The sequence below is a fragment of the Hermetia illucens genome, chromosome 4, assembly GCF_905115235.1.
Source record: "Hermetia illucens chromosome 4, iHerIll2.2.curated.20191125, whole genome shotgun sequence".
Taxonomy (NCBI): Eukaryota; Metazoa; Arthropoda; class Insecta; order Diptera; family Stratiomyidae; genus Hermetia; species Hermetia illucens.
The window spans coordinates 42581928-42595089 of NC_051852.1; the positions used below are offsets into that span (position 1 = coordinate 42581928).

The 13162-nt window shown below is 44.5% G+C and overlaps 1 protein-coding gene across 2 annotated transcripts in view; it reads left to right on the forward strand.

Annotated features, from left to right (window-relative positions):
* The window catches only part of LOC119655045 (protein vav), a 109592-nt gene that overhangs the window by 75269 nt on the left and 21161 nt on the right, over positions 1–13162 (forward strand). The window lies entirely within an intron of this gene.

Genomic DNA, 13162 nt, shown 5'->3' on the forward strand with positions numbered 1-13162 from the left:
ATATGTGGAATATTATCGTTAGTCTTTAAACGGTAGGTTGTCAACCTTGACAGTAGATACGAAGCAGTCAAGTTTAATTGCAAGGTCACAATATACACGATTGAAAATTTTTGACGGTTTTTTGCACAATATAAATTTGAACTGTTTTGTCTGTCCTAATGCAGCTCGCGACTGTGCTGGATTTGCGTCTCGCTAAATTTCCTCGAAGAAAAATCTAGTGGTGCTTACGTGCTATTATTAAATTGCTCAAGCTCGGCCCCCTTGCCATGTTCGAAGTACGTATTGCGAATCTGCGCTGGTGCCTTAGTAACGCGGCGTCAGCTAGCTAACATTTCATTTCCACATCTTCCAGTTCCGGAGTCCAAGAAACTGAGGCCGTCTTCCGCGTTTTTGCCGCTAGCTAACAAGCGATATACTAGACAAATGGCACCTATAGAAATTTACCATCGCCCAAAATCGTCTCAACTGGTTCAACGATGCTGGCTTTTTGTAACCGGGAATTAGTGTTATCTTTTCCAGTAGCGATCTTGATCCGTGCTCGGCTATCTGTCATCCAGATAATTTACCGACCAGGATATCATCGATGTACGTGAAGCAGAATTCATGGCCTTGTGTCTATGTATCGCTGAAAAATCTGTGCTGCGTTTTTTAGGACAAAGTCATTACCCGAAATTCAAAGAGCCCGAACCACTTCGGCTCCCGTGATAACGGCTGTCTTGGGTACGTCCTCGCATGCTACAGGTTCCTGGTAAGAGATCCAACATTGTAAAGATTTTACAACCTTGCAGTTCATATGAAAAGTCCTAAAGGTAGGCGAACGGATACCTGACCAGGATAGTAACATTTTTCAGGCAATGGTAGTCACCGTACGGACGCACCATTTTTGTAGGTGCAAGGTAAAGCGGATTAGCCCGCTGGCTATTAGAGGGGTGGCAAACTTCTTGAACGAACACAGATCCGAACTCCGCCTTGGCGGCTTTTGTCTGGATTTGATATGCGCCCTCGTTGCGCTGCTGATGGACCTGTCGAGATGATGTAGTGAAACATTCTGCTTCCCGTTATCTTTGCTGTGCTGACCGGAATGGTAATATCGATTAATTCCCGGAATAAATCCTGGTATTTCTCTGTGCGCGGTAAAGATTGGTGCTCTAAAGCTCGCCGCTTTATCGATAATCTGTCGGTTTCTTACGTCCATCAGCAGACCATAGTAGCCAAGAAAATCCGCACTCTGTTCAATATCTGCAACTATAAATTCCCATCGGCTCCTGAATCTACCAGAAACTTGAATCCTGTCTTCCTGTCGACTATTATCAGGCGAGCTTTTTAGAGAGATCGATCTCATACGCCTGAATGTGATACAACTCTTCTAGTTTTCCTGCTTTTGGTAGCTGTTCCAACTGCATTGCGATTTACACTTGCGAACTTTGTCAAAAAAAACGATAGTTATAAAATCAGAAGCGTCACTCCTTCCGATATCGGTAAGATCGGTTGCGATCTCGATTGCTTGAACTAGCATGTCGCTCTGCACTCATCTCGATTAATTTATTCACTACCTATCTTAAAATTTTAGTTTGTGATAATTCACCTCTGTCTGTCGGTGGATTAGTACACCGTCGTGATGGCCGGTGTATGCAACATTCTTCGATAACCTTTCCATGAATACAGTTTTTAACACTAATCTATTGTATATTACTCGTCCTAGTGAGGAAAATTCACAGTGTCTAAAAGACATATAGGTTTGCAGGAGGTTGGCTCTCCTGGAGTTTTACCAGCCCTAGGCAGTTGCACTAACTTCCGCCGTTTCCATGCCGCAGGAAACATCCCCTCGGACATGCATGTTTCGAACAACTCAGCGAACATGTGTACGTTGGATGGCGAGCTTGAAGGTTTTACGGGCTTCTTACGGGCTCTTTTTGCCCTTGGCCGATTCTACCTACCACCCTCTGAGCCGCTCTTCTGGCTCTTCTGGACGCCTCACATGCTTTCGCGATGCATTGTGCCACATGGACAGCTCTTTCTGCAGGTCTCTGCCTGCTTTATTAGGTTGGTCTAGCCATACCTTTATGAAGGCCTGCTTATCTAAAGCCTTTGCCGACCAGTCTGACATCTTTCTCGGTTTCGGGTATGGTGGTTTTCTGCCCTGTGGCTCCACCCATAGCTCAAAAAAGATTGCCTCCTGATCGCTGTGTGTGCAATCTTCGCTGACGCACCACGACATACCACGCGGCAGTGCAGCACTGACAAAGGTTAGGTCAACGATTGAGGCAGAACCCCTTTTCTGAAAAGTGTTTACATAACATTCGTTGGCCAACATTTTATTACCCTTGCATTTGTTTCTCTTCTACCTCACTCAAGAGCCCAATCATTGAAGTCACCACTAATCACCCTTGGACTACGACCCCTTGCGTTGAGAACAAGATTGCCAAACATTTTCTCGAATTCGGACAGTTTCAAACTTGATGGGGTTTAACAGCTGTACACGTATATCCCGTTTGTTTTCGACCACACAGAGCCACTAGCTGTCTGACTGGGTACATTATTGTATGATTTGTCCTTTTTAAAGAAATCTGCTCTCCCAGATGGCAAACAACCCATCTGATTCGAACTTTCCTGATCGCCAATAACTTCTGTGCTACGTCCACTGGCAATCACAATGGCCGTTTGAGTAGGTTTTCGCAAACTCGCAATGGACTCCTCGGCAAGTTCCTGCAACTTGAACTGTTCCTTCATGATAGTGCAGATTTCTCCTTTGGATGTCACTTCATCAAGATGCTTGCACGGTGTATGTACCTACTCCCCAAGTGAGTTCTTAACTTGGGTTCGAAAACCATCAGTTTTTCGCAGGTTCGATATTTTGAACTCAAATATGAGATCACCCTTCTGGATTCTTCGATTCTTGCCGACATTTCCGCCTAGATCTTTTAGATCGGGATCAGCTTGGACCTTTTCCAATATCTCCGCGTAGTACAAATTGCACCTGACTTCCCCTGTGTCTGAGTAAAGCTGCTGACAAAAGCCCTCCGACCTTTCATAAAAAATGGTGTGCTCAGCGTCGTTCGCCACTTTATTACAGAACGCACAATCAAGAGATCGCACTTTCTCAATCGTGTGCTGGTAAGAACGAAAACCTCCATGCCCACTTAGAAGTTGGATAAGGAAGTAATAACTCTCACCATGCGTTCGAGTTCAGCCACGGATCGAAATTGTCGATGAACCGCGCAGTTCATTTGCCCGAAGAAGATCATCTTCAGGTCGAGCATTAAACCAAGGTATTTAATAGCTGGTTTTGACTCTATATTCAACTCGCCGATTGATATGGGACGCAGGGTCGGAATTCTCTTTCTGATCAAGACGACTACTTCGGTTTTTTCCAGCGCAGGGCTAAAACCATGAGCAGTCACCCATCCGTTTCCTCGTCGCATCAATATGCCAGCTCTGCTTTGTGCCTGTGTAACAGTGCATCCGGCAACAATTGCGGCAACGTCGTCCACATAACCGACCAGACGCGACTCTAGTGGCATGTCGAGTCTTACCAGGAAGCGTTCCAGAGGTCCGACCCCTGTGCTACTCCCGACGTGATTTTCATCCTCCTTTGGCCCTCTAGCGTCTGATACTTGACACGTCGAATGAGTTTTCTAAGGTGCCCCGCATATCTGTCTATCCTACGGAACCCTTATGAGGAGCACTATCCGTCGAGATCGGCGGCTGTGGGCATCGGGTCGATAAACCACATCCACGACCGCCATAACGGCGTCCACCGTTGATCTCCCTGCTCTGAACCCGAACTGCCTTGAGGGTAAGTCCCCGGCAGCGCGAAACGCTTCAGCTTCGCTTCAGTCTACTTCTGTTAAGCTTTTCGGGCACTTTTCTGGTGGTGCCAAGCATACACAGCAGTCAGTACGCAGACGGCATTTCCGGGTCTTCTTTTCCTTTGCTGATTAGCGCGAGTCTCACTACCTTCCAACGACATAGAAAAATGCCTTCCTTCAGGTAACTTTGAACACCCCGAGCATCAAGTCTGGCCGTTGGCGGAACACCACTTTGTAAATTTCCGGGGGGATACCATCGGGACGTGGCGCCTTTTTAGTTTTCATGGCGAGATCTGCTTTTTCGAGCTCTCTTATTGTGGAAAGAATACAATTCTCGATGCTTTCCGCGCTATTGACATCAAGCCGTACGAGATGTCTGAGGAATAATACCCGTACAATGTGGTCCATCTGGATTTTTCAGGTGGCAACTTTACAGCTAAGTCCCCACGGGTGCTCATTTACCTCGTTGATCTGTCAACCGCGAACTTTGTTTTTATTTATCGCATTACAGAGTCTCTGTTTTGCTGATCTAAACTCTTTCTGTAGGGCGCATGCCTCCTCGCTGGTGTGTAAACCTTGTGCCAAACAGCTTGTCACGGCCGAAGTCCCTTCGGGGGCTTGGAGGCCTCACACGCTGTCATTATCAGGTTCATAAGTGAGTTTACGATAGTATCAGCTGCGACGCTACCACCCTCCAAGGTGCCGTCCAGCGCAACTCTGCCTGTTCCAAGAGCTTAGATGAACTAACCGATATTCACCCTCGCGACTTTCCACTCGTAGTTAAAGCGCCGGGTTGGCGCATGCTGACAAGTAGCATCAACCATTTCGAAAGATGTGTACTGGTGATCACTTGCCGAGAAGTTTTCTAGGACTCGCCACTCGTTCATCGATGGTGTCAGAGACTTCGACGCGAAAACGATGCCAGGGATGCTTCCTTTGCAGCCTAGGCGCCGAACCGTTGGGGTGGATCCGGTGTTTAAAACTACGAGCCCGGTTCTTGCCGCCATTTTCAGGATCTATTTCTCTGTGAAGTCTCAAGCATGTTACATTCAAGGTCCCTAGCTTTAAAATCACCGCCTACCAGGATTCGCCCATTCGTGCCCGAAACGGTGTCCCCCAGAGCATCAAGTCGGCGACGAAAATCCGGTATAGTCTCTTTCGGCGTCAGGTAAACGCTAAAAATGTTTTCCTTAAATATCGAATCCAGACAAACCCATTGCCTCGGCCTTGAGCAAAAACACGAAGTCGAACGTCGTCCCGAACCCAGATGGCAGCGAGACTTGTTAAGTCGAGATGCCCGGATCCTCGTTCCGGTATTGCTTACTGATTAGCACTAGATCAACCTTTATCTCCGCAGCGAACTGCGCTAGCAACTGGTGAGCGTTTGCACTCCGGTGCATGTTAATTTGTCGGATGTGGATCATGCTAGTTGCGCCCGGGATCTTTCTAGTTCCGCCCTAAATATTAGAAATCGGCCTGAACCCGCCGTGTGTGCAACGCACTCACCTGACGCATCACGATCCCTGCAGACAACCTAATTTTCGCTTTCATTGGAGCTCCTCGCTTGGTGACCTACCTGACCGCATCCCCCTGTGGGGTCCTTTTGAAGTTGCTGACGAGTGTCCATAGTCCAGATACCTGTAGTACTTAATGGGGATTACCGACATTCGTACCCTGTATACTACCCATCCAATTTTGATTTTCAAGCTACTAAGGAGTTTCCTCGCATATTGCTTCCACTGTAGCGAGGTTTTGGCCACGAGCATTCACAGAAGTGATACCTATCCAGGCATTGGTTGCCTCTGGACATTCACGCCTTTTCTGTAAAGCAGTCAAGATCTCGGATTTCTAGAAAGCACATAGGCTCTAGACTAGAAACGAGCCTAGTTCGACGAGGACTCCGCCACACTTCGTTTTCCGTATGGAAGACACTTCTGCTCTCTTCGGGTTTCATTCTGTAGCGGATTTCACTAAGAACTTCTGCAAATGTCTTGCATTTCGTTGACTTAATGAGCAGAGCTTACGGTCTAGTCCTTCTTTCTTTCTTCGGCTTTTCTGCTACTAGTTTTGGTTCGTCGCCTCTTTATCTTTGGACAAACGGATGTCTGTGGCCTTGTATCCTTCTTTGCCTTCTTCTTTTGGGCCCGGAAAACTACTTGAATGAGGTCTCCTTCAGACACGTCTTGCTTTTTGTGCTTTTTGCCCAGTTCGCTCGGGCTGTTTGTGATCCTTTTGGTGCTTGCAGCATTCTCAGCGGGAAGTGCGGCTATTTTTGCTTTCCCCCCGTCCTCCGCTACTATCCACGTTCGCCTGTAGAAGGAGATGCGGTCCAGTAGTTCCTTCAGTTCGATCAACCCGTTTTTGATGCCGTTGCTGATGTTCCTCTAGATCAGCGTTGCCGACCGCATACGCTTTGCCACTGTGACGCATTTCTTGATGAGCCTTTCCTCTTCGGCTCTATCTAGGACGGTCGACTGCACTTCCACTCGGTTCAAATTCACCTCCTCAGAACTAATTATTCTGATTGGGCTTTTTTCCGGAACAGAGACACTATAGGGTATTAGAGCCGCTGTCCCCGCACCGTCAATCGCGCCACTTATTAAGGTCTCTTCTTTATTTGGGCGTCTCGGTGTCACATCGATTATTTCAGCCGTTGCTGCCTCTTTCGCTGGTCGTTGCGGTGAGCGATGTATTTTTGTGCTGCGCCCAACGCAGTCACCTCTTCTTCCTTCGCTGATATTTTGTCGATTTTCGTTTGTGTTATTATGGTGGGAACTTCACCAGCGCATCGTGTGCAAGGGAGTAGGCCGCAATTGTCAGGAACGGGTATACCTTCGGGGTCAAAGCCCCTACCCCAGTTTTCTGAGGCCTGATATACGCGATCCCGGAACTCACGGACGGGTTGGCGTTTGTTTGGGGCAACTAACACCGAGTCAATGCACACTGATACACGTCAGAACTACCACCTTGGCAAAGCTAAGCTCATACCATCCCACCGACATGTACCGGTCATTCGTTGTTCGCTCTTCACGGTGGCTTTCTCAAGACTACTACCTAGGACCCAAGTATACTGCCAGCTAGGGGGTCAGAGCTAATTACTCGGGAACCTCCGGGACGTCACACACCGAGCTTTTGGTTTCCGAATTGTTTAAAATTTAAATCCATATATTAATCGTAAGAATAATCCGGAAAACATGTACTCCCTGGCTAGCTCTGCCATCAGGCATTTAAGGTCCGCATTTTGGAGACCAAGCTTTCCGTTGGTAACGCTCGGCGTGTGCTATTCAAGATTTGCTTGGGATTCTATTACATTTTACAGTGCAGAGAGGACGATTCTCAGTCTGATCCTTCGGTTCGTTCTTCGCCAGGGGTAGGCATCCAAAACGTGACTAGCAGGCAAACAAAATTTTGTCGGATGTTAGCTCTACCAATTCCTATGTCTTTAAACCTTTTGATTGTTTAATATGAATACTTGAAGTAAATCATCGTTATAATGTGAATTTGATTAATTCCTCTAAGTGATTATACGTAATTAAATTTTCGAAAGTAAAGTTTAAGGCAAGATGACAAGTCGCGGAGGCTTGAGTCTGTGACTAATAAATTCAATTCGTTGTCAGTTCACTTAATAAGAAAGGAGTGGGCCTGCCCAGGAAAGTCCCCAAATGACATAAGCCTACCAATATTAAAATAGCACTATGCTTGAACTTTCGCCCAAAGATCTAACGCAATGGACCAACGTTGGAAAGGATTTCAGTCTTCAAACATAAATATAATCTTCCCATTGAAGATAACCCAAATAATTGCCCTTCCTTTGAAGCCACTACTAATTAATTATACAGAATTCAACAGCCACAAACCTAAAGATGTTTGCCTTTACTTTTCCACTTAATTGCGTGGCTTCTCGTCGAAATAAGGGAGTGATAATTCTAAGGAAAAACAGATGATATTATTACATCTAAATTAAGGACCTAGTTTTAACTGCCCAACCCTTTGCAGATATTAAGTGCTTTGCCGGAGCATTAACAAGATCAATAAACAATTTTGAAATGAGAAAGTGTTGTGAACTCAGTGCTGCTCGCAACGGCCTTTTCTTCGACCAAAATTCAATAATTTGGTTATTTATGTTCATCTTTCTCAAGAAAAGTTTGTCTTTCGAAGGATGTGCTCGTTGGGGCCAGAATTCAGGACTCTGAAAGTCATTCGGTTCATACACTTGTTGAAGAAAGAGTTATCAGTTGTAAATTCAATTTAGACTAGGATCGTCGAAGCTGGGTATTCCTAGCAAATGCCCTTTCCTTTTGCGGGAACAAATTAGATTTGCAAAAGCCTTTATCAACTTCAATACGCAACGGTTGGAATTGAATGAAAATGCTACATATTGAGCGATAACGATAATAGAATGTGGAGCAGTTCAACATCCACCCTGCGGCCTCTGTAGTTCATTAATTCAACAATAGTTCCATTGAGGTCATCGCCGCAATATGAATTGGATGCTTGCACGTTATATCGTCGATTAATTTGATTGGGAGTTTGATAAATTGCAATATTGTATCATATCGACAAATTCATGACGCTTGTGTTGAGCTTGTCATTGGTTAATCTTCATATCTATCCTTCGTTTGATTGATAAAAGATATCTATGGAGTAGGCATGTCTCTGACCTCTCCGTGTGGAAAATGAGCGTGCAGAATGGATTCTAAATTGACAAGGGTCGAAAAGGGTCAAGAAAATCTCATGCAATGAATCATTCCACTTTGACGAGTTCCAAGCAAAAGTGAATATGTATGAATTCCAAAAGCTTTTTGCTTCCCAGAAAATAACATTTCCAAGAAACGAAGCTTTACTTATTCGATTCTGAATAATTCTCAGTTAAATTGTATCTTTTCTAGGAAACGTGATAAATTCAAACAAATGGAAACTTTCTGTTTACACAAAGCATCCTAAATTAAAGTTCAAGTTTATATAAATTCGTCGCTCGGCGGGACATAAACTCATTTTTTAGTTGAATGACGCCCAAAAATTCCTTGTGTTATGAAATTCTCAAATTAATTTCCAAATTTCAATAAGATTCAAGGCCGCCACTCAGACGTAAACTATTAGACAAGCAATTTATTAAATTCAAGAAATTTATGCTCCACTATCCGAGCCATTGTTTCCATGGTACCAGCAATGAAAATTAAAGCTAAATACACCCAATATTTAGATGAAACGAGACTAGAGCTAGAGTTGGCCAGATACTAGTGTATCTTGTAGTTCGGCAAGTGGTCGAGGGTGAGTGAGTGTGAAAGTTTCAATTTCAATTAAAAACTGTTGATGCGTTGATATTATTCCGTTTAGCATTTCACGTTTCGAGTTATTCATTGGATTTCAAGCTGAAGTAGAATGCGATGACTGTGATGTTTATTCTATCGAACCAATAACAAATTTTAATTTAAATATTATTGAGAGAGGAACATTACGCAGCTGTTTGAGGGTTGAGTCATATGAAGCATTGTTACAAATGGGTTGTAATCGTTGTGCGTAACTAATTGGAAGGACGATGAGATTGGGAAGAATTTACAGCTGGGTGTCCACTACTCAGGGTTTATTGATTTTGGACGTGAATGATGTTGCTGAACTGACACCGCTGGCATTTGGGGGACACCCACATGCATAGTGGAAAAATTCCTATATATCGAGGGGATCGGTCAAATTCCTGCTATTCCTTTGAAAAATTTGATTTTCGTGACTTCATATGTCAATATTTTCGTCACTATGCGAAATTCAGGGAAAAAGAGCTCAATTCGTTGTCATCCCTGGCATTTTCAAAACGCCTCCATAGTGAAAATATAATGTTGATTCTGTGCACAGATTTCAAGCGAAAAGTGGGGGAGTTTTTTAGTATAGTGACTTTTGATTTTCGTTTTTTTTTTAGACACACTTCATAGCACTTATTTCTCTAATTCCCTCTACTTTTCCCAATACAATCTTGACGCTTTGAACTCATTTCTCGAGCTTTCTCCCCTTTTTTAAGGAGATGAAAATCTTCAGAAGATTCTGAGACAGTCACGCCAATGTGTTCAATTTTTACTCATTAAAACCACCGTCTCTCGGTTTATGGCGGATAGATCCAGTCATGCCGTTGATGGAATCATAATCCTGCTGACATGTGAACATTCTTCGAATCTGACCTTCCAGAACCGGTAATTCACCTTGAGTTTTCTCTAGGTTTTTCCTTTCGTCCACGAATCTTGGACAATGGGAGAGTACATGCTCTGGGACTCCATCGCAGTTGGAACGATCAGCTGAAGAGTCCAAATTATATCTATCGACACTGGCGGCGCCTTCCATGCCCCGTTTTTTTACGGGGGGAATAACATTATAATTGATTTCCCTTTGCTACCTCTCTAATCACTTACAGGTGGCAGAGATCACCTTGTAGGTTTACTGATCTTTTTTTGAGCATTCATACCACTGTTCATCATCAACGGCGCAACAACCGGTATCTAATCTATTCCTGCTTTAGGCTCCCCTCTGTCTCGTCTTTTTTTCTACAATAGATGTTACCCTTATAGACTTGCCGGGCTGGATCGTCCTAATCCATACGGACTGGGTAGCCCACCCGTCGAGGCCTGTTGAGCCGGATTTTATCCACAACCAGACGGTCATGGTATCACTCATAAAGTTCGTCGTTATGTAGGCTACGGAATCGTCTATCCACATGTAGGGGGGCAAAAATTCTTCGGCGGATTCTTCTCTTGAACGCGGCCAAGAGTCCACAATTTTTTTTGCTAAGAACCCAAGTCTCCGCGGAATACATAAGGATTGGTGGGTTCACTGTCTTGTACAGTAAGAGCTTTGATTCTATGTTGAGACGTTTCGAGCGAAACAGTGCTTTTATCCGGCCTCGCACATTAGTCAGGGTCAGCCTAGTCAGTCTTATCAGTTTTACAGTACAGTTCTATCTTGGCTATGCCGTCATAGGCGGTCTTGAAGTTGATGAGAGGATGATGCAACAGATGGCCATATTCCAACAGTTCTTCCATCGCTTGCCGCAGAGAAAAAATCTGATCTGTTTCTGATTTGCCTGGAGTGAAGCCTCTTTGATATGACCCGATGACTTTTTGGTAGTTTTCGAGTTTACAGACGTGTTGGTTCTCCCAAACTTACTTTTTTCTTCTATGTCGCTTCTTCACTCGATGAAGCTCGTGATCGGTCTCTGCATATGCCTGCGTTCTTTGATGGTGCAGCATTGCCCCGTATGCGGCCTTCTTCCGTTCCGTTGCTTGCTGACATTCGTCGTCGAACCGGTTGTTCCGACTCTTAGTAGTATGGTGGTTGTGAAGATCATTTGACCTTTGCTAGGTGAGGTTATTGCGGCATCGATTTTCTCCTTAATGGTGTTACGGAGGACTCTGTTATGGATGGCTTCAGTGTAATCTGTTATCTGATTGTCAGAGGGGATTCGAGGTCCTCCTATATGTTCTGGCATTCACTGAGGCTAAGAGGTGGCGGCGTTCGATTAGCACGTGATTAAATTGGTTGCAAGTGTTCCCGTTTGGAGGGGCCCATGTATGTTTGTGGACCACTTTCCGTGCAAACCAAGTGCTTCTAACAATCATTGTGTGCGACACTGGTAGTTGGATAGACCGCAGTCCGTTGTCATTGGTAGTTTTGTGTATGCTATGGGAGGCAACGTATCGCCTGTATACGGGCTCCGTCCCTACTTGGCTACTAAAATCCCCAAGTATGATTTTGATATTATACCTGGGGCAAGCCTCATCGTCCTTCAGTCCTGCAGTCTCCTCTGCAGGGGCAAGAAACTCAATGAGGCATATATTGCTTGGCGAAAATAGAGTGTTTTCGCTTATGTTTTCAAAGCCGATAACAGCAGGCTTCATTTTTTGGCTGAATACACATGGTTTACCAGATCTTCCCCAAGAAACCGGTCCCTGTCCAACGCATATCTTGCAAAACCGTTGCATCAATTTTATAATGAGGCTAGCTGTTTGGCAGCTTCTTTTCTGTACAGAGAGTCCACGTTCCATGAGAAAATGCGCAAAATGTCACTGTTGCCATTTATTTATATATCTCTCCGTTTTAGCGTTCTTCGTCTCCGTTGAAAGAGAAATGGACGTGTTATGTATGTACAGTGACCAAGATTTTTTTTAAAGAAAGTAGATAAATGAAGGTATCTATAAATGTCATTTCGTCCTAATCATTTCTGCAACTCGTGCAGGCATCAATTGGTATAAATTGTTAATAAAATCGCCCGGAATTTCATTATGTCATATCTTTTCTAAAGTTTTTCTAGATTTGCTTTGTTCCCTTTTGCGCATCCTTGTATATGGTAGGAAGACAAGTAATTCGTCGACAATTTGAAGGATGAGAAGCACCCTGTTCCTTAGGAATGAGGAAAGTTATCCCCTTGGTGAAAAATTCTGGAACTAATTTGATTTGCATTTAACTGTTCTGTTGAATCGCTTCAGCCAGAAGCTGTGAATCTTATCGACTTCTGGCCATATCATTGGACAGATGATAGTTTCCAATGGTGTTGGCAACGTATCTGTGCATTCTTGGTGATGGATTTCCAAGGAGTGCTCCGTGACACGGCCAATCCTTTGTCAACTTTTCAACTCTTTTGTTGAGTCGAAATATCCCGAACGTAAAGTCTTCCTGCGCATACCTCTGTTGTTCGTTCTAAGATGTTGATTATAGAGGCGAACCGTGGCAACTGCAACGTAGACCAGGCTATGAACATTTGTCGTAGTAATCTCACTAACCAAACGATCAGCGAAAATTCTGTCGACGGCAGCAATGATGTTGGTAGTTGCCGAACTAAACTTTAGTTTTGGGATTTTTGGCCTCGCGTCTGGGAGGATCTCAGCATATTCTATGAACGCGGTCAAAGCTTGGGTCGCCATCCCCAATCACTAAGCGTCCACTGATTACTGCCTTCATGGGGTGTCTTATGGGTAAAATATTCGAGTTGCTCCTTTGTTCAGTCCGGTTTGCTAAAGACACCACACCATGACTTAGTTCCAGAAAGCAGGTTATGAACGCGTTATAGAGTCGATGTCTGTACCCTGATGGATTCCGTTCCAAATCCGTGACACGGCAATAGGCGCGGACGATAAATTCGTTGAGTTGGTTCGTCCAAACCATATAACGCCTAGGTCTCCCGTCCCTGGTGGTTGACGGTATAACTGCCAAACATCCAAGGGCGAAGAGTCGCTCTGGTGTTGTTGAGCGACTCTTAACCTTGTTGGATATTGTCTTTGTGTCCCTGGGATCTCATCAAAAGAATTTAAACAAATTTTCCCAATTTTATTAGAGTAATTGAGAACCACTAAGCCTTGCAACAAAGCCCCAAT